Consider the following 19,211-nt stretch of genomic DNA (forward strand, 5'->3'; position numbering starts at 1 on the left):
GAGAACAATTTAATCCAATTTTAATAGTTCTTGATGCCTAACATGTGGTTTCTCTTACTGAGGCAGAATAAAACGTGAAAAGTAGATTTTCAGATTTGTCTAATAAAGAAAAGTTGTGGTTAATCTTTAAACAATGAATATATGTCACAATTTTTTCTGAATTTTATCTAGAGTATTGAGTAATGATTAAATAAATGATTAGGCGACACTGCCTGATAAGAATCTAATGCAAATATTCAATAGCATCAACAGCAGAATGTCCCATTCACAGAGTTTTATAAACCAAGATCAGGCCAGGTGCTTTGGTTGACTATATTCAATTTCTCAACCTATGAATGTATAATAACATTTCTACAATGCACAGCGCCTGATTGAAAGGTTGATGATTTATACAACCAATATTTAGCAAAATAGTGTAGTAAAATTAATTTTTTCAAAAGGCTGCATGTTGTATTGTATTTACCTGCATTTTAATTTTGTGAAAACATATCTGTATGTACCATCTCAAAAATATGTGGGAAGTTAAAGGAAAACTGTAAATGATGCAGCAGTATCTGGTTCCAAAAACGCCCCCAATTTTGGAAGAGAATATCTGAACTCCACTTCAATGAAATGATAGCAGCTGCTTTTGATACTGCGGGTCATAGCTAGTCTGCCTCGAGTTGGAACTACGACTGGGTTAGAAAATTCCATATTCACTGACAGCATTCCCTCCAGTACAAATCACATATTTCTCTAATTTTGTTTCAGGTTCTCAGAAGTTGAATGTTGGAGAGTTTACTCAGCCTGTGTGGAAATGCAGCCTGAACGTTTGGAGGGACAATTCTCTGCAGTAGTCTCTGTTTCTCAGCAGGCAGGATGTAAGCAGCTCAACCTTGTGTTGTCTTTTCTACTGAACTTGCCTCCCCTTCCCTGTTTCTCCACTTTTTCTCTCTTGAGTCGCTTTATATAAACCACCTGCTTGTTCCAGTTCTATTTTGGGGTGAATTCAAACTAATACAGTCACGTTTTGAAATGTGTTATACAACATTTCTTTTAAAATTATTTATTTATTAAACGGTCATTGAACATCTACTATGTGGTAGACCCTATGATAAGTCTTGGAAATACAAAAAATAAATTGTCATTTTATGTGACATTAAGTTTTGGATTGTCGAAAAAAAGTCATGATACGTTTTTCTAAGCAAAAATAAGTTATGACTTTTCTAACAATCCAACAGAATTCAGCTCAACAGGAGCACAAAAACTTAAGTAAGGGAAACCATATTTTACAAGCTATGATAGACTCTTCCAGGTACAATGGAGGCACAGAGAATGAAAGGGCATTTCTGTAAATTAAAAAGAAGCCTTTATGGGTCTTGGAAACCACAGAATAGGAATGGAGACTTTTATTAATACAACTTTCTAGCATGCAAGCAGGAGAAGGGTAGAATCAGAGTAGTTAGAATATGTAATAGTCTTCTGTGATCCTAAATTATTTTAACTAATGGCAGACATTTATTTTGAATTTCTGTGTCAAATCTGTTTATTTAGTTTTATTTTGCAATGAAATAAAATAAGTGTTTTATTTAGTGCGTGTGTATGCACATGAAAGAAAGAAATAGACTGACAGAGAGAGAAACACCCACCAGAGGGTCTGGGTCACACAGTGACCCTTTCCCTCTAGTCCTCTAGCCTATCCGATCTTGGACATCCTCATACAGGCTTAGCATATTTCAGGCTGACTGGCCTCGGATTTGAACTGCAGTTGACATGTGAGATCCAGCTTTTGTTGAGCTGTGCAGCACAGGAAAAGCCCAAGGAGCTATTTTTGAACACAGTTTATTTTGCATTCTGGAAAGTTTAGGGTAGCTGGATTAAGGAGAAGGCACTTTAAAGAGGCTTGTTTTATATGCCCTAATAAATCATCTTGGTGTTATCTGGAGATAGCCATTAATGCAAAGGGAAGCCAAACCTATTCTTTATGACAATGTAAAATGTCTTTCTACCTTTGGGGACAAGGGAAAATCTCAGAGGCCTGTGTGACTTCTGGGGAAATGATGCTTTAACCAAACTATGATGTCTTGGAGAAATGTACCTGGGAGATGTATGTGTGTGTGTGTGTGTGTGTGTGTCTAAGAGAAGAGATTGTGAGGACTGCAGACCATGGGAGATAAGAGATAATGTCTCTTCACCACACGATGGTGGAGAGCCCTCAAAGGAAAGGAGACTTGGCAGCCCTGCCCTCACAAACCAGTCACCATGTGTTATTTCTGAATCTAATCCAGACCTGGGAGGTTAGTACTGACGGGATTTTTCTGAGACTATTTTATTTTCCCAGATAAAGAAACAGGTATCTATCCTATGCAGAAGTCCTCTCTGTAGGTAGTGTTGGGTTATCTTGAAGAATATGGAAGTGTCTAAGAGAAGAGATTGTGAGGACTGCAGACCATGGGAGATAAGAGATAATGTCTCTTCACCACACGATGGTGGAGAGCCCTCAAAGGAAAGGAGACTTGGCAGCCCTGCCCTCACAAACCAGTCACCATGTGTTATTTCTGAATCTAATCCAGACCTGGGAGGTTAGTACTGACGGGATTTTTCTGAGACTATTTTATTTTCCCAGATAAAGAAACAGGTATCTATCCTATGCAGAAGTCCTCTCTGTAGGTAGTGTTGGGTTATCTTGAAGAATATGGAAGTTTAAACAATGAAGAACTGAGGAGAAGCAGCGTAGAATTCAAGATGGGATCCAAGGATAAAGAAAGGGAAGAGTATTGTGGAGAAGAAGGTAAAAATCCTAGTTAAGTACTTCATACAGACATGGAACACTGCAGGAAATCAGACATGACATATATACGCCAATAAGTTAGTTCTTTTGATTTTGGGTTATAATTGTTTCTTTCATTATATTTTTTTCTCAGTTTGCAAGACCAGATCTTTTTTTTTTTTTTTTTTTTAAAGGCTTTTGCAATAGGGCACATGTGCTCACCAGAAAGACAGAGACAGAAAGTGAGAAATCATCGGCTGGGTTGATGGTGGTGGTGGTGGCCACGCCACAATCCCTTCTCCTCCATTCCCCTCTCAGGATCTTGGGCATGCACTCACATGTGCCTGGCATGAATTTAAGCCACCAGATGCGGGACTTGAACTGTGGTCAACTACATGGGAGTCCAGCGACACAGCAGCTAGGTCTTCATTGGCCCGATGCAACATCGAATAGATATGCAACAATAGATGAGAACTCAACGTAGAATTTGACACTTAGCAGTTATTCATTGTACATTAGTATTATCTGTTCCTAGTTTAGTTATTGATGAATGATTCATGATATTTACATGTTAAAAGTAACATCATACTTTTAGCAGATGGGCGTCTGCATTCTTCTATCTCTCCTTGACTCTAAAACCACACTGTCCAAGGTCCTGGCTGCTCATGGATTGTTAATGGATTCAAATCCAGCCTTTTTCCTTTTGCTTAGCATAAATAAAGATACTGCCAAATTGATAAATCTTATAAACTCAAGGTTCAAATCTAGATAAGTGAGGAATTTTTTTTTTCCTTAATGAGTTTTATTTTTACAAAACTTCAGATATAGAATATTTTTCATTGGAACTCACACATCATTTTTCTTACTGTCCTTTTGGGTGCAGATAACCTATTTTCACCTTTTAAATGACTAGGGGATGAAATGTCATATCCTGGCTAGCATCATTTACAGGACTCCAAGTGGTAGAATTGTTAATGGCATGAAATTAAATAAGTTTTACATATTTTTATATGTGATAGTCATTGACTTTTGCAAGCAAATCACTAAGGCACAGTTGAGTGAAAACACATTTCAGTACTTGCTCAGCAATGTATTGTTGTGAGAACTTAATCTTACACATTCTCATTTATCTCCTGTCTGAGGGGAAGTTGTTAGTATCTAACTCAGAAGGACCAGCAGATGGCGTAATGGTCATGTTGTTGGACTCTCACTTTGTCAACCACAGTTTGAATCCCAGACCCATCCACTTAAAACTCAGGCCAGGTGCGTCTGCATGTGTGCTAAAGATCTCAAGAGGAGAATGAAGGAGAAGGGCCAGCAGGTGATGTGGTGGTTAAGAGTGCTGGACTCCCACAAGGCTGACTGTGATTTGAGTCCTGGAACTGCAAGCTTGCTTTCTCTCTTTCAATCTTTCTCTCTCGCTGTCTCTCTCACACTCTGTCCCTCTTTGCTCACATTAAAATAAATAAATAAATAAAGTTAAATAAAATAAAGTAATTCTTTTTAAAAAATCTAACTCAAGGGGATGATTTGATAATATAATGGTCCTTGTTTAATAAATGATGCTGTCATCTAGCTTCCATTTTTATTTAATAATTTATTATGATTGCATTTTTTATTATATAACAGAAGATTATTTTTCTTCAGAAAGTCCGGAGAAGTTGAGGCCTGATGCGATTTTGGAAGCTACAACAATGATTGCCACAGAAAATAGTTTTAATTCCCAATATATGCTGTATTAACACCTTCCATGAAATGGGGCAACTGTTTATATCATTGCACAGCAACAAAACACAACAGAGAGCGAGGAGCTGGATTCAAAACTGCATTTTTCAAACTTCTATTTTAAGCTAGCTGGATTTATGACATTGCTAGGAGCTGTTCTGTAAATGGTGAACACTCCACACACATTTGAGCTGCTTAATATCAGTGGTTTGAGTCTCAAATCTGAAATGTCTTAGTTTGGTATTCCTTACCCCACCCTGATTTGTTTGATATGTTCTACCAGATATTAATCAGTTAAGTTTTCCTTTCACTATTTTTTTCCTTTTTAAAGTCATCATACTAGTTTCTAAATACATATTTCAAAAGAAAATAAACATGAAAATAGAATAAGAAAAATATTGGAAACTAACTCCACTCTTGTTACTAAGCGCCATATAGCAAGGGCTGATGGAGTTGCTAGCTGCCACACGGCAGCCACATCTACAGCTTGCAAAAGACCCTCAGGGTAAAGGGAGTTCTGAAGCTTGCCGACCAGGAAAAAGCAGTGTGTCCAGGCTGGGGCAGAAAGCTGTGTAACATGTGTGGGTTGTTTATTCTTGGGCCATCTCTGCTTTCCTATCTATTCTCTGTTTTATACAATCAAAATTAGGTCTCCTAATTGGCCCTGGGAAGTGACCACAAATCCGCCAACTTTCACTGTGATCCCCGTCTTTGAATAAGCTCTGGATATTGTTTCCAAAACCACCTGACAGTTACGTCACGAGATGAGACAAGACTGTGACTGCGCCTACTGCCAGCACCAAATTGAATTTAGTAAACCCTTGATTTCCTTGTCTTACTTGTTTCTATTTTGAAATCCGTGACTGGCTGTTCATTTCAGGCCAACCTGCTGTAACTGCAGGGGAGGTTACAAAAATATCTGGCGTTTTCAATTTCAGTTGTGAGAGGTGTTCTGCATCTCTTTGGGTGAGGCATTTCCTGGACACAGAAAAACACAGCCCAAGATAACATAAACTGTTCACTGCACCTGTTTTACAGCCCAGTGGAAAGAGTTCTGAACCAGAAGTCAGTGGTGTAGACTCTTCACCTATTTCTCCCACTTCCTTAGTGCTTAATATGGCTAGTTTAATTTTATTGTTTGAGGCCTAATTTTTATTATCGTAAAGATAGATTGAAGAGTGGGTAGATTTATATCTGTTATTGAGCCTGACTTGATCTGATGTCATCTTGTACTCATTCTGCCAGTTTTATGATCTCTGAGTATTATAGTCTGTAATCTTTGAATTCCTGTTGTTAATGGCCTAGTCATTGAAATAATGTAATATTAAAATTAACATATTTACATCATTGCTCTCCATTTTTTTTGCCATGAATAAAAAATAAATGGTCAGAATACTGATCTAAACAAGCCGAGATAGAATGCTTCTTATTTGAAATATTTACCTATATTTTTTATTTTACAGACATTAACAAGACCCAAGAAAAGTCATTGCCTTGATTCATCAGAATTAAGGAAGAAACAAAATGTATTATTTTGTATATGATTTCATTATTTTCCTCTAAAATTTCTCCATATAACATTTATGTGTCTATTGGCACAATGGGGCACAGTGGGGTTTAATCTAAAACTTTGCTTTACCTCTTTTCTCCAATTCTCCTGCCAGAGTACAAAAACATGGGAAATGCATGGAATTCAAGGAAATGGATAGTAGAGCCTACTTTGCACTACTCATACACAGGTCTCAAAACTGATGATTCTAGCGTGATTTTTCCTAGACTATACTGACTGTTTTGTTTCTGTTTGTCTGTTTTGTTTTGTCTTGTTGTAACATATGAACCATTGGAAGATGTAGAGGACTTCAGTGTTTATGATTCTATTTCCATCTCCGTTCCACCTTGATAAGTTTTGTAAAAAGGATTTTCTATAGACTCTCAAACCAATGCCTTACTCATACTAAGTGAGACATTGGAAATAAATTTATCCCGGGTTGTCTAATGAATTAGATTCGACTTTTGAGACATAGCTGTAATGTGTAAGTTTTTAGGTTTTAGGTTGGTAATGTCAGATAGGTATGTGTGGCAAAGCACTGAATGCCTAGATTCTATTCCTTTTTCTTCTTTTCTTTCTTCTTCTTTATTATTAAAATTTCTCCTTCACCAAGGTATTCATCAGCTTATATAAGCTAGATGACAACTTTTGCCAGGATCAAACTACAGCGTTCAATGTGAAACACTTTGAGAACCATCCCCACAATATACTTTCAAATACTCTCTTGTTTTTCCTTTGTGAGTTTTGGGAATTGAGGGAGGAGAAGACATAAAGGAGATAAACAGATAACAAAAAAACTCTAAATATAATAATTCACTTGTCTAGTCTCAGAACAGCCAGAGAGGCCTCTATGTTTATCTGTCTCAATGGATGTTAGCAAGCACAAGTTAAGATTTTAGCTGCAGGGTATGAATCAACAAACAGGAAGCAAGTAGAGTTAGTTAACAGAAAAGAAAGATGAATGAAAAAGCATACCTGTATTACATAGGAAGCTTGATAGTTTAAGAATATCAGATGGAGGAAAAAGTTAACCAAATTAATGTGCCTTAAATACCTCCTTCTATTCAAATCTTGGAGTCAGGTTTAATAAGAGGTAGATGGGAAACTGCAGTCAGGAAATACATGACACAACTTTGTTGTAAACCATAAATGATTTCTGAGATTTTTATAAAGTAGAAAACAAAACAAAACAAAAAAACAACTCAGTAAGGCACAGAATCATCTTTACACATGGGATTTGATCTTTCAGTCCAAAACAACCCACATAGAGGGAAACAATAAAGAAGAGCAATGGCAAGATGCATTTGTCTTTTAACAAAAGGAGAGACAGGACTAAACTAGAAAGCAGGTTGATGTTTACAAATACTATCAGGACATCTATTTAGAGAGGCTAGAGGAATCTCAAAGTAAGAGCTATTAAGCTTTTCTAATTCAGGGATTTAGTTTGCACAAAAGAATATTTGCCACTAACATTACAACAGTTACTTACTGCCTAAAATATTTGCATTGGAGGAAATGGACAATTTTAGGGAAAAGTGCAAGTTAGAGTCCATACAGGTCTACAAAGGAACTTGGGCAATGGTCCTGAGAAATGCATGAAACCTTTAAATTGGATAGCATAAATTTTCACATCAAATATCTGTCCTATGGGGTTCACCTAGTGGGCAAATGTATGAAAAAGGTGATGAATTCCAAGAGAAAAGTAAAAAGAACAAAAACAAAAACACAAAAGAGACCATGTGATTTCCAACTTACAAGAAGAATCTTTGCTTATCACACCAAAATTACTGGTACTGAGCACTGGAATGTCCCATGTTGCATTGAAATTTACCTGAGAAGCTGAAATGTTGGTTGTAATGATTCAAAGCTAAATCTCGTACACGACTTGTTTATCCTATCGTGCTGGTTACCTTCCATCAGGAACCAAAGACAGTAACCCAGACTGAGGGGAGCACCAGAGGAAATTGAAAGGGAAGATTTAAAAAGATCAAAGAAGAGTTGACATTATCCCCCTTGTTTGCAATTGTCATAATACCAAGTTCAGGTTAAAGGTGAAAAAAAGGGCAGAATAACACAAAAACTTGGTTTTAATTTACCTAGCCAGAAATACAAATAACTCTTTAATAAGGTAGTGGTGGGGCAGAGGTGAGAAGAGAGTCATGCCATTTAGGTTTTGGTAAGAAGAAATAAGGGAATATTTCCTAATAATTCATTATACAGGGGTAACATTTTAATTAAGCAGAATTATTAAAAACTTTTACTGGATTTACATTTTTATTAAATGTGACTTGGGTAACCTGTAGGAATATTTTGCATATGTTGGCATAGACTTTTTTTGGGTAGAATTTCAAAATTACTGTACTTGAATTTTCATTAACTAAAGACTTTTAGAGTTCCAATTCATGTTTGAAAACATGAGTAATATTTAAAAGAATTATTGACTTTTTTAAACTTTGATGCAATAGAATTCTAGACTCCAGAAAAATTTGGGAAATAAGGCAAGGTGAACATACCTAAGAGTGAAAAATTTAAATAAGTGCAGTGGAATCTAATGACTATATTCTTTTTAAGGCAGTTTCTTTCTATGTCATGATCCTCCTGCCTCTGCCTCCCCAAATACCTGGAATTACAGGTGCACACCAACACCTGGTGATAGGAAACAAACTCTGGCCACCCATGTACTTCCAGTCTCTCAGCAATGTATCACCCTAGCTGGGCCCGAAATAATATTGAACAAACCTGAATAAACTGGCAATATTACTTTCAAAGGTGTCACCCTAATTTATTTCCATTCATTTCTTTTTTTTTTTTTTTCGGAGAGGTTTTTCCCTATAGGGTGCATGCGCTCACCAGAAAGACAGAGACAGACAGAAAGCAAGAAATCACCCTCTAGGGGGCATGGCCAAGCTGCAATCCCTTCTCCTCCATTCTCCTTTTGGGATTCTGGGCACACACGCACACGCGCCCGGCATGAGTTTAAGCCTCTGGTTCCAGGACTTGAACCACGGTCGACTACATGGGAGTCCAGCAACATAGCCATTACGCTAACTGCTGATCCCCCCGCCCCCATTCATTTCTTAATCATCTTTGTTATTATGAATAATAAACATACTACCCACATAAAATCCATGCTTTGTTCAAATAGACTCCTGACTCTACCTCCTTACTATTTGCCAAACCCCTTTTGTTGTTATTCCTCTGTATATCCCCTACTCCAATGCAATGTCATTCTTTTATTCAATAAACAATTATTCAGTGATTTCTGCAGGCCTGACAGTATTCAGGCACTGGACGATTTGATGAAAATACTTGAGACATACAGAGGTAGATTATAATGAAATAAAAGGTTGCTTATTAAAACGGGTGAATTATTATTTCATCAACAAAATAAAACTGATTCCTTTCTGTGAGATGGATGGTAGAAACAAACCTATTTTAGAAAATAAACTAGATGCAGACAAGTTGGGGCGTAATAAATGTCATAAGAACAAAAAGGACCTATTTGAAGACTCTACTGGTTCTTTTTCATTTTTTGTCTTTCTTTATTTTTCTGCAGCATTTTATTTATTTGCCAATGCCTGCTGTGACGTGCTGTTTTTCTTTAGTTTTCATGAAGGAAACTCTTTGAGTTCTCTGACTGCATTGTTTTTTACTCCTCATCCCTTACTCCTAGTACATGTTTCCCCAACTTTTCTCCTTTCCCATAATATCATTCAACAGAAAGACATAATTATCAATTTCTAGATTCCTAGAAAGTGTGTTTCCTATTTAATCCATCATCATTTTCTCCAAGTAACATAAAGTCTTCACTAGGGTTGTTTACCTAGTTGATGCTCAATATATGCTTGTTGAGTAAATTATTACATTGAAAACTTCCAACAAGGAATATGTTTTACTCTTCCCTTTCTCCTTCCCTTCATTGCTTTAGTAAAAGAATGAATGTCTTGAAGAAATCACTTCCTTTTTGAGAATGAATTTAGTGAGGACGTCTTTTTTTTGGAGAGGTTTTTGCTATAGGGCGCGTGCGCTCACCAGACAGACAGAGAGAGACATAGAGACAGAAAGAGAGAAATCACCCCCCCGGGGGGATGGTCACGCTGCAATCCCTTCTCCTCCATTCTCCTCTCGGGATCTTGGGCACACACGCACACGCGCCCGGCGTGAGTTTTAAGCCACCGGGTCTGGGACACGAACTACGGTCGACTACGTGGGAGTCCAGCGACATAGCCATTATGCTAACTGCTGGTTCCCAGTGAGGATGTCTTTAATTTAAGGTATTTCTCTTGGAAGAAGGTGAAAAGGAATGTTTTATGAGTTAAAAGTTCTTCTAAAACTCCTATATCAGGATTTGTAATGTACTTTTCAAATAAGAAAAATACATAAATTGGTTAGGTGTAGTTGAAATAATGCAATTGATCTTATTCACAGGATATAGATGAATAGACACCAGTGAGGATTGTTCTGGAATCAAAAAACCATTATTGCAGTTCATATAGAGATAAGTTTTCCAAACATCAACAACAAAACTCATCGATGATAAGGTTTTTAATTCAACATATTGATCACTTAGATTTCTATGTATGCAACTGAGATAAATAAAAGGGGAATCTTCTATTAGAGTGAATTCTTTATTTACAAAGAAAATTCTAAAAACGTCTTATAAATGCTAAGTTTGCTGAAAATATTAAAGATACTATGATTTAAAAAACATGGTTTCTGTCATGCTTTCCAACATGTGTTATACTAAATATAACATTCTTATTTACAATTTTCTAATTTTCTTGTGTTTAGTTTAAATACAGTATTTTGAATTTCTATGATTTTGGCCATATTTAGAAATAACTGTTTGCCTACAAAAATAGTCTAAAAGGTAATTGTGCCCTTTAAATTTTTAAACAAATTTGATCTGGCTTTTGTTTAAAATTGTGGCAAAAGCCAGAATCATTTCTCTCTTGGTACAAGGCTCACACCTCCTACCCATTTGCTATTTTTAATTTTTTTGTTTTGTTTTCTTTGAGAATATCATAAATATCTGGCTTCATTTTTTGGGAATAATTTTCCAGATGTTGCACCACTAGTTATTGGTATAAATGCGCTGGCAGAAAAGTTTAATTGGTGCTGTTAATTCGACTCAGGATCCTGTTTATTTTCCTAATTACTGCCAGACATTGAATGGGTGGTTAATATATTAGAAACCTCCTGTTTTCCTGAACCTTTGCCTTCCCCACTGGCAATTTTGTTAGGAAAAAAAATCTGCTTTTCATTTATTTTCCCTACCTTGAAAGCACTTGAATAAGCTTTGGCAACACTATTTCTGAAGATAGTACTTGATAAACATTTTTCTTTTCTGTCTTTCTGTATGGCGATAACATCCCATTCCATCTGTCACAAATGTATGACAACTATTACTATCACACGGGTATTGTTTAATAGAACTATTGGCATGACAAAAACTATAAGCTCTGCACCATGATAGCAAAGATGTGTAAAATAAAGGTCTTGTCAGGGGCAGAGGGTCAAATTCGATAAGTGATTGATTGTAACACAATGGGAAGAGTACTATAGCCAAGATTAGCACACATGTCAGGGAGCAGGCAAGAGACTGGGTAGTCGGAGACACTGTCCAGAACATTCTACCTAATAAAAATTTAGCAAAAAAAAAGTTTGTTCTGCTGTTCATCATATAAATAACTGAGAAATTATGTAAAAAGTAATTTTGATGTTTTGTTTTGGACACACTGTTTCAATGTGTTCTACTTTTGCAATGGAATCTTCAAAGGAAGAATTTCCCCTTCTCCCTTTCTCTCTTCCACCCTTGAAAAATAAATGCTATTCCTAGATATTTAAAAGTATTATAGCAACTGAACCAGTAGGTGGCATGGTCGTTGTCTCTGGACTCCTACATGGTCACCTGTGTAGTTTGAATACTGGACCTGGTGGCTTGAAAATCATACCAGGTGAGTGTGTATGTTGTGCCCAAAATCCTGGGAGGGAAATGGAAGAGAAGGAATTGTGATATGGTCATTACCCTCTGGGATTGATTTCTTACTTTCCCTCTCTCTCTGTCTCTTTCTGTCTCTCTGGAAAGATCATTACCCTATGGCAAATTTTATATATATATATACACACACACACACACATACACACACACAGATATAGTAGTATTTTACTTCAGATACTCAATATATTTTTATTTTTTGCCTTTTTTCATTCACAAAAAGAGTTAAAGTGGTAATTACTAAGTTGGCAATGTGTTGTATGTGTCTGCGTTGTACTAATGAGTTCAGAGCTCCCTCTGATTTCAGGAAAGCCTATGTCTTATTGAAAAATTTTAATGAATTATTAATCAACTTTTTTTTTTTTCTATAGGACCTATGCACTCACCAGAGAGAGAAACAGAGAGAAAACAATAAATTAGTCCCTGAGGGATGGCCATGACACAATCCCTTTTTCATTCTCCTCGTGGGATTTTGGGTATGCATGTATATGTGCCTGCTGTGTTTTTCAAGTTGTTGGGATTAGGAGTTGAATCAAAGTCAGCCATGTGGGATCCAGATCCAATAACCTTAGCCACTATACCACCTCACATTACCTATATCATTCGTCCTTGAGCTCCAGATAGCAAATCACGAAAGAGAGGAAAATAAACACTGGACAAGGCCTTGAACCACAATGCTAGGCCCATTCCAGTAAAATTCAGTATCAGGTAGGCCCCCACAGTCCTAGAATTCTGGCTGATCCCTACAGACTCAATCTCCAGTTCTAGTCTCTAGGCTGGCCCAGAATGTAGTAAAGTTAAAAGTGTTTTCACTAAGATCAGGAATAAGACAAGGATACTTATTCTTGTATCTTTCTATTCAATATAGTACTAGAAGTCCTAGCTGGAGAAATTAGGCAAGAGAGAGACATACAATGCATCCAAATTAGGAAAAAAAAAGTAAAATAGTCTGTTTGAAGCTGACATGATCTTTTTTTAAATTTCTTTATTTCACTTTTTTTACACATTCAATCACATTTTTTAGTTTACAAAGTGAATATCTCAATATGTAAACATTTCTCCCTAGTCCAGTGACATGACCTAATATATATATATATAAAAAAGGCTAAATACTTCACCAAAAAAAAAAAAGAAAAAATCCCTTATAAACTAGTTTAGTAAAGTTGCAAGATACAAAATCAACATACAAAGGTTAATAGCATTTCTATATACTGGCAATAAACTATCTGAAAAAAAATCAAGAAATTAATTTCATTTTCAATAGCTATAAAAATTAAAACAAAACACTTTGGAATAAATTTAAGGTGAAAGACCTGTTTACTAAAAACTATAAAACATTGATTAAAGAAATTGAAGATGACAGAAATAAATGGAAGCAATCCCATGTTCATGAATCGGAAGAATTAATTTTGTTAAAATATCCACAATACCCAAAGTGATCTACAGTTTCAATGCAATGTCTATCAAAAGTCCAGTGAGATTTTATTCAGAGAAATAGAATAAAATCTTAAAATTTATATAGAACAAATGACCTTTTAAAAAAAAAAGACTCCTGAGAACAAAAGAACAAAGCTGGAGGTGTTACACTAATGACTTAAAAATACTAAATAAGGGCCAACAGGTGGCATGGTGATTAAGTGCTAGACTCCCACAAGGCCATCCATGGTTCTGAGTCCCGGATCTGGCAGCTTGAATATCATGGTAGGCACATGTGCACGTATGCCAAAAATCCCAGGAGAAGAATGGAGGAGAAGGGATTGTGGTGTGGTCATTCCACCTGAGGAGTGATTTTTATTCTTTCACTTTTCTTCCAGTGTCTCTCTCTAGTGAGTGTATTCACCCTATGGCAAAAAAACATTATATATAGATGATGAATCATCTATATAACAGTGTCCTCTTTTCTGCAGGAGATATGTTTTAAGACACTGTGGATTCCTGAAACTGTGACTATTACTCAATCTGATACATATACATATGTGCCTAGCCGAATCATAGCCCTTGTGATATCATAGCACAATGCATCATTCAAGTGTTTGTAGTGATGCTTGTGTAAACAAACCTAAAAAGTATATGTATAATTATATAATGACAATAAATGACTGTGTTACTAGTTTATGCATGTATTAAACTATATTTATTTTTATTTTTTAGAGTGTAAAAATAATCCTTCTTATGAAAATAATAGTTTACTGTAAAATATTATCATGTTAGGCTAGCCACAGCTGCATGCATTTCTTGTTTACCAAGAACTCTTGATTCCATTATTTTCTCTTGTACTTGATTTGATTTTAATGCTGTTTTGTTCATCAAACCTTTTTAGAAGGACAAGATGTAGAAGTAGAAGACAGTAATATTGTTGATCCTGACCTGATATAGGCCAAGGTTAATGTGTGTTTTTGTGTCTTAGTTTTCAACAAAATTGTTTAAAAGGTAAAATAATAATAAAATATTTTATAGTATAAATTTTACATAATAAGGAGACAATAAAAATATTTTTATAAAGCCATACATGTGTTTTTGTGTTAGCTAAATGCTACTACAAAAAGGGTCAAAAAGTTAAAAAAAATGGAAGTTTATAAAATAAATAAGTTACAGTAATCTGAGGTTAATTTATTATTGAAGAAAGAAAAATTTTTATTGAATTTAGTGTAATCTAAATGTTTATAATGTCTGAAGTAGGGTAAAATAATATCCCAGGCCTTCATAATCACTTACCATTGAGCCACTCAGAGCAAGATCCAATCATGTGTAAATACAAATGATCCTTGAACAACATGGGTTTGAGCTCCGTGGGTCCAATGACATTGATTTTGTTTTTCAAGCAATACTGTGTTGTGGGAAAAGTGCATTTTTGCATAAAAAAACAGAAAAAATACATCATGACTTTTCTGACAACCCAGTATATTGGAAAGTGCAGTGCAGGGCTATCAACGTGTTTTCTCTTTCCTATGATTTTCTAAATAATTCTTTCTTTTCTTCAGCTTACTTTCTTGTAACAATACAGTGTCATATAGCCTATATACAAAATATGTGTTGAGACCAGCAGTTAGCATAATGGCTATGTCGCTGAACTCCCATGTAGTTGACTGCGATTCACGTCCTGGACCCGGTGGCTTAAACTCACGCCAGGCGCGTGTGTGTGCATGCCTAAGATCCTGAGAGGAGAATGGAGGAGAAGGGATTGCGGCGTGGCCATCCCCCCCGGGGGGTGATTTCTCTCTTTCTATCTCTCTGTTTCTCTCTGTCTTTCTGGTGAGCGCACACACCCTATAGCAAAATATAGAGATAAGTTTTCCAAACATCAACAACAAAACTCATCGATGATAAGGTTTTTAATTCAACATATTGATCACTTAGATTTCTATGTATGCAACTGAGATAAATAAAAGGGGAATCTTCTATTAGAGTGAATTCTTTATTTACAAAGAAAATTCTAAAAACGTCTTATAAATGCTAAGTTTGCTGAAAATATTAAAGATACTATGATTTAAAAAACATGGTTTCTGTCATGCTTTCCAACATGTGTTATACTAAATATAACATTCTTATTTACAATTTTCTAATTTTCTTGTGTTTAGTTTAAATACAGTATTTTGAATTTCTATGATTTTGGCCATATTTAGAAATAACTGTTTGCCTACAAAAATAGTCTAAAAGGTAATTGTGCCCTTTAAATTTTTAAACAAATTTGATCTGGCTTTTGTTTAAAATTGTGGCAAAAGCCAGAATCATTTCTCTCTTGGTACAAGGCTCACACCTCCTACCCATTTGCTATTTTTAATTTTTTTGTTTTGTTTTCTTTGAGAATATCATAAATATCTGGCTTCATTTTTTGGGAATAATTTTCCAGATGTTGCACCACTAGTTATTGGTATAAATGCGCTGGCAGAAAAGTTTAATTGGTGCTGTTAATTCGACTCAGGATCCTGTTTATTTTCCTAATTACTGCCAGACATTGAATGGGTGGTTAATATATTAGAAACCTCCTGTTTTCCTGAACCTTTGCCTTCCCCACTGGCAATTTTGTTAGGAAAAAAAATCTGCTTTTCATTTATTTTCCCTACCTTGAAAGCACTTGAATAAGCTTTGGCAACACTATTTCTGAAGATAGTACTTGATAAACATTTTTCTTTTCTGTCTTTCTGTATGGCGATAACATCCCATTCCATCTGTCACAAATGTATGACAACTATTACTATCACACGGGTATTGTTTAATAGAACTATTGGCATGACAAAAACTATAAGCTCTGCACCATGATAGCAAAGATGTGTAAAATAAAGGTCTTGTCAGGGGCAGAGGGTCAAATTCGATAAGTGATTGATTGTAACACAATGGGAAGAGTACTATAGCCAAGATTAGCACACATGTCAGGGAGCAGGCAAGAGACTGGGTAGTCGGAGACACTGTCTAGAACATTCTACCTAATAAAAATTTAGCAAAAAAAAAGTTTGTTCTGCTGTTCACCATATAAATAACTGAGAAATTATGTAAAAAGTAATTTTGATGTTTTGTTTTGGACACACTGTTTCAATGTGTTCTACTTTTGCAATGGAATCTTCAAAGGAAGAATTTCCCCTTCTCCCTTTCTCTCTTCCACCCTTGAAAAATAAATGCTATTCCTAGATATTTAAAAGTATTATAGCAACTGAACCAGTAGGTGGCATGGTCGTTGTCTCTGGACTCCTACATGGTCACCTGTGTAGTTTGAATACTGGACCTGGTGGCTTGAAAATCATACCAGGTGAGTGTGTATGTTGTGCCCAAAATCCTGGGAGGGAAATGGAAGAGAAGGAATTGTGATATGGTCATTACCCTCTGGGATTGATTTCTTACTTTCCCTCTCTCTCTGTCTCTTTCTGTCTCTCTGGAAAGATCATTACCCTATGGCAAATTTTATATATATATATATACACACACACACACATACACACACACAGATATAGTAGTATTTTACTTCAGATACTCAATATATTTTTATTTTTTGCCTTTTTTCATTCACAAAAAGAGTTAAAGTGGTAATTACTAAGTTGGCAATGTGTTGTATGTGTCTGCGTTGTACTAATGAGTTCAGAGCTCCCTCTGATTTCAGGAAAGCCTATGTCTTATTGAAAAATTTTAATGAATTATTAATCAACTTTTTTTTTTTTCTATAGGACCTATGCACTCACCAGAGAGAGAAACAGAGAGAAAACAATAAATTAGTCCCTGAGGGATGGCCATGACACAATCCCTTTTTCATTCTCCTCGTGGGATTTTGGGTATGCATGTATATGTGCCTGCTGTGTTTTTCAAGTTGTTGGGATTAGGAGTTGAATCAAAGTCAGCCATGTGGGATCCAGATCCAATAACCTTAGCCACTATACCACCTCACATTACCTATATCATTCGTCCTTGAGCTCCAGATAGCAAATCACGAAAGAGAGGAAAATAAACACTGGACAAGGCCTTGAACCACAATGCTAGGCCCATTCCAGTAAAATTCAGTATCAGGTAGGCCCCCACAGTCCTAGAATTCTGGCTGATCCCTACAGACTCAATCTCTAGGCTGGCCCAGAATGTAGTAAAGTTAAAAGTGTTTTCGCTAAGATCAGGAATAAGACAAGGATACTTATTCTTGTATCTTTCTATTCAATATAGTACTAGAAGTCCTAGCTGGAGAAATTAGGCAAGAGAGAGACATACAATGCATCCAAATTAGGAAAAAAAAAGTAAAATAGTCTGTTTGAAGCTGACATGATCTTTTTTTAAATTTCTTTATTTCACTTTTTTTACACATTCAATCACATTTTTTAGTTTACGAAGTGAATATCTCAATATGTAAACATTTCTCCCTAGTCCAGTGACATGACCTAATATATAAAATAAAAAGGCTAAATACTTCACCAAAAAAAAAAGAAAAAATCCCTTATAAACTAGTTTAGTAAAGTTGCAAGATACAAAATCAACATACAAAGGTTAATAGCATTTCTATATACTGGCAATAAACTATCTGAAAAAAATCAAGAAATTAATTTCATTTTCAATAGCTATAAAAATTAAAACAAAATACTTTGGAATAAATTTAAGGTGAAAGACCTGTTTACTAAAAACTATAAAACATTGATTAAAGAAATTGAAGATGACAGAAATAAATGGAAGCAATCCCATGTTCATGAATCGGAAGAATTAATTTTGTTAAAATATCCACAATACTCAAAGTGATCTACAGTTTCAATGCAATGTCTATCAAAAGTCCAGTGAGATTTTATTCAGAGAAATAGAATAAAATCTTAAAATTTATATAGAACAAATGACCTTTAAAAAAAAAAAAAGACTCCTGAGAACAAAAGAACAAAGCTGGAGGTGTTACACTAATGACTTAAAAATACTAAATAAGGGCCAACAGGTGGCATGGTGATTAAGTGCTAGACTCCCACAAGGCCATCCATGGTTCTGAGTCCCGGATCTGGCAGCTTGAATATCATGGTAGGCACATGTGCACGTATGCCAAAAATCCCAGGAGAAGAATGGAGGAGAAGGGATTGTGGTGTGGTCATTCCACCTGAGGAGTGATTTTTATTCTTTCACTTTTCTTCCAGTGTCTCTCTCTAGTGAGTGTATTCACCCTATGGCAAAAAAAAAAATTATATATAGATGATGAATCATCTATATAACAGTGTCCTCTTTTCTGCAGGAGATATGTTTTAAGACACTCTGTGGATTCCTAAAACTGTGACTATTACTCAATCTGATACATATACATATGTGCCTAGCTGAATCATAGCCCTTGTAATATCATAGCACAATGCATCATTCAAGTGTTTGTAGTGATGCTTGTGTAAACAAACCTAAAAAGTATATGTATAATTATATAATGACAATAAATGACTGTGTTACTAGTTTATGCATGTATTAAACTATATTTATTTTTATTTTTTAGAGTGTAAAAATAATCCTTCTTATTATAATAATAGTTTACTGTAAAATATTATCATGTTAGGCTAGCCACAGCTGCATGCATTTCTTGTTTACCAAGAACTCTTAATTTCATTATTTTCTCTTGTACTTGATTTGATTTTAATGCTGTTTTGTTCATCAAACCTTTTTAGAAGGACAAGATGTAGAAGTAGAAGACAGTAATATTGTTGATCCTGACCTGATATAGGCCAAGGTTAATGTGTGTTTTTGTGTCTTAGTTTTCAACAAAA

The 19,211-nt window shown here is 35.5% G+C and overlaps 1 pseudogene; it reads left to right on the forward strand.

The window, feature by feature from the left end:
- The first annotated feature begins 2,465 nt into the window (after positions 1 to 2,465).
- Positions 2,466 to 19,211, forward strand: part of LOC102492446 (keratin, type I cytoskeletal 18-like) — a 32,568-nt pseudogene continuing 15,822 nt past the window's right edge.

Source organism: Tupaia chinensis, unplaced genomic scaffold, assembly GCF_000334495.1.
Source record: "Tupaia chinensis unplaced genomic scaffold, TupChi_1.0 Scaffold148049_1, whole genome shotgun sequence".
NCBI lineage: Eukaryota > Metazoa > Chordata > Mammalia > Scandentia > Tupaiidae > Tupaia > Tupaia belangeri.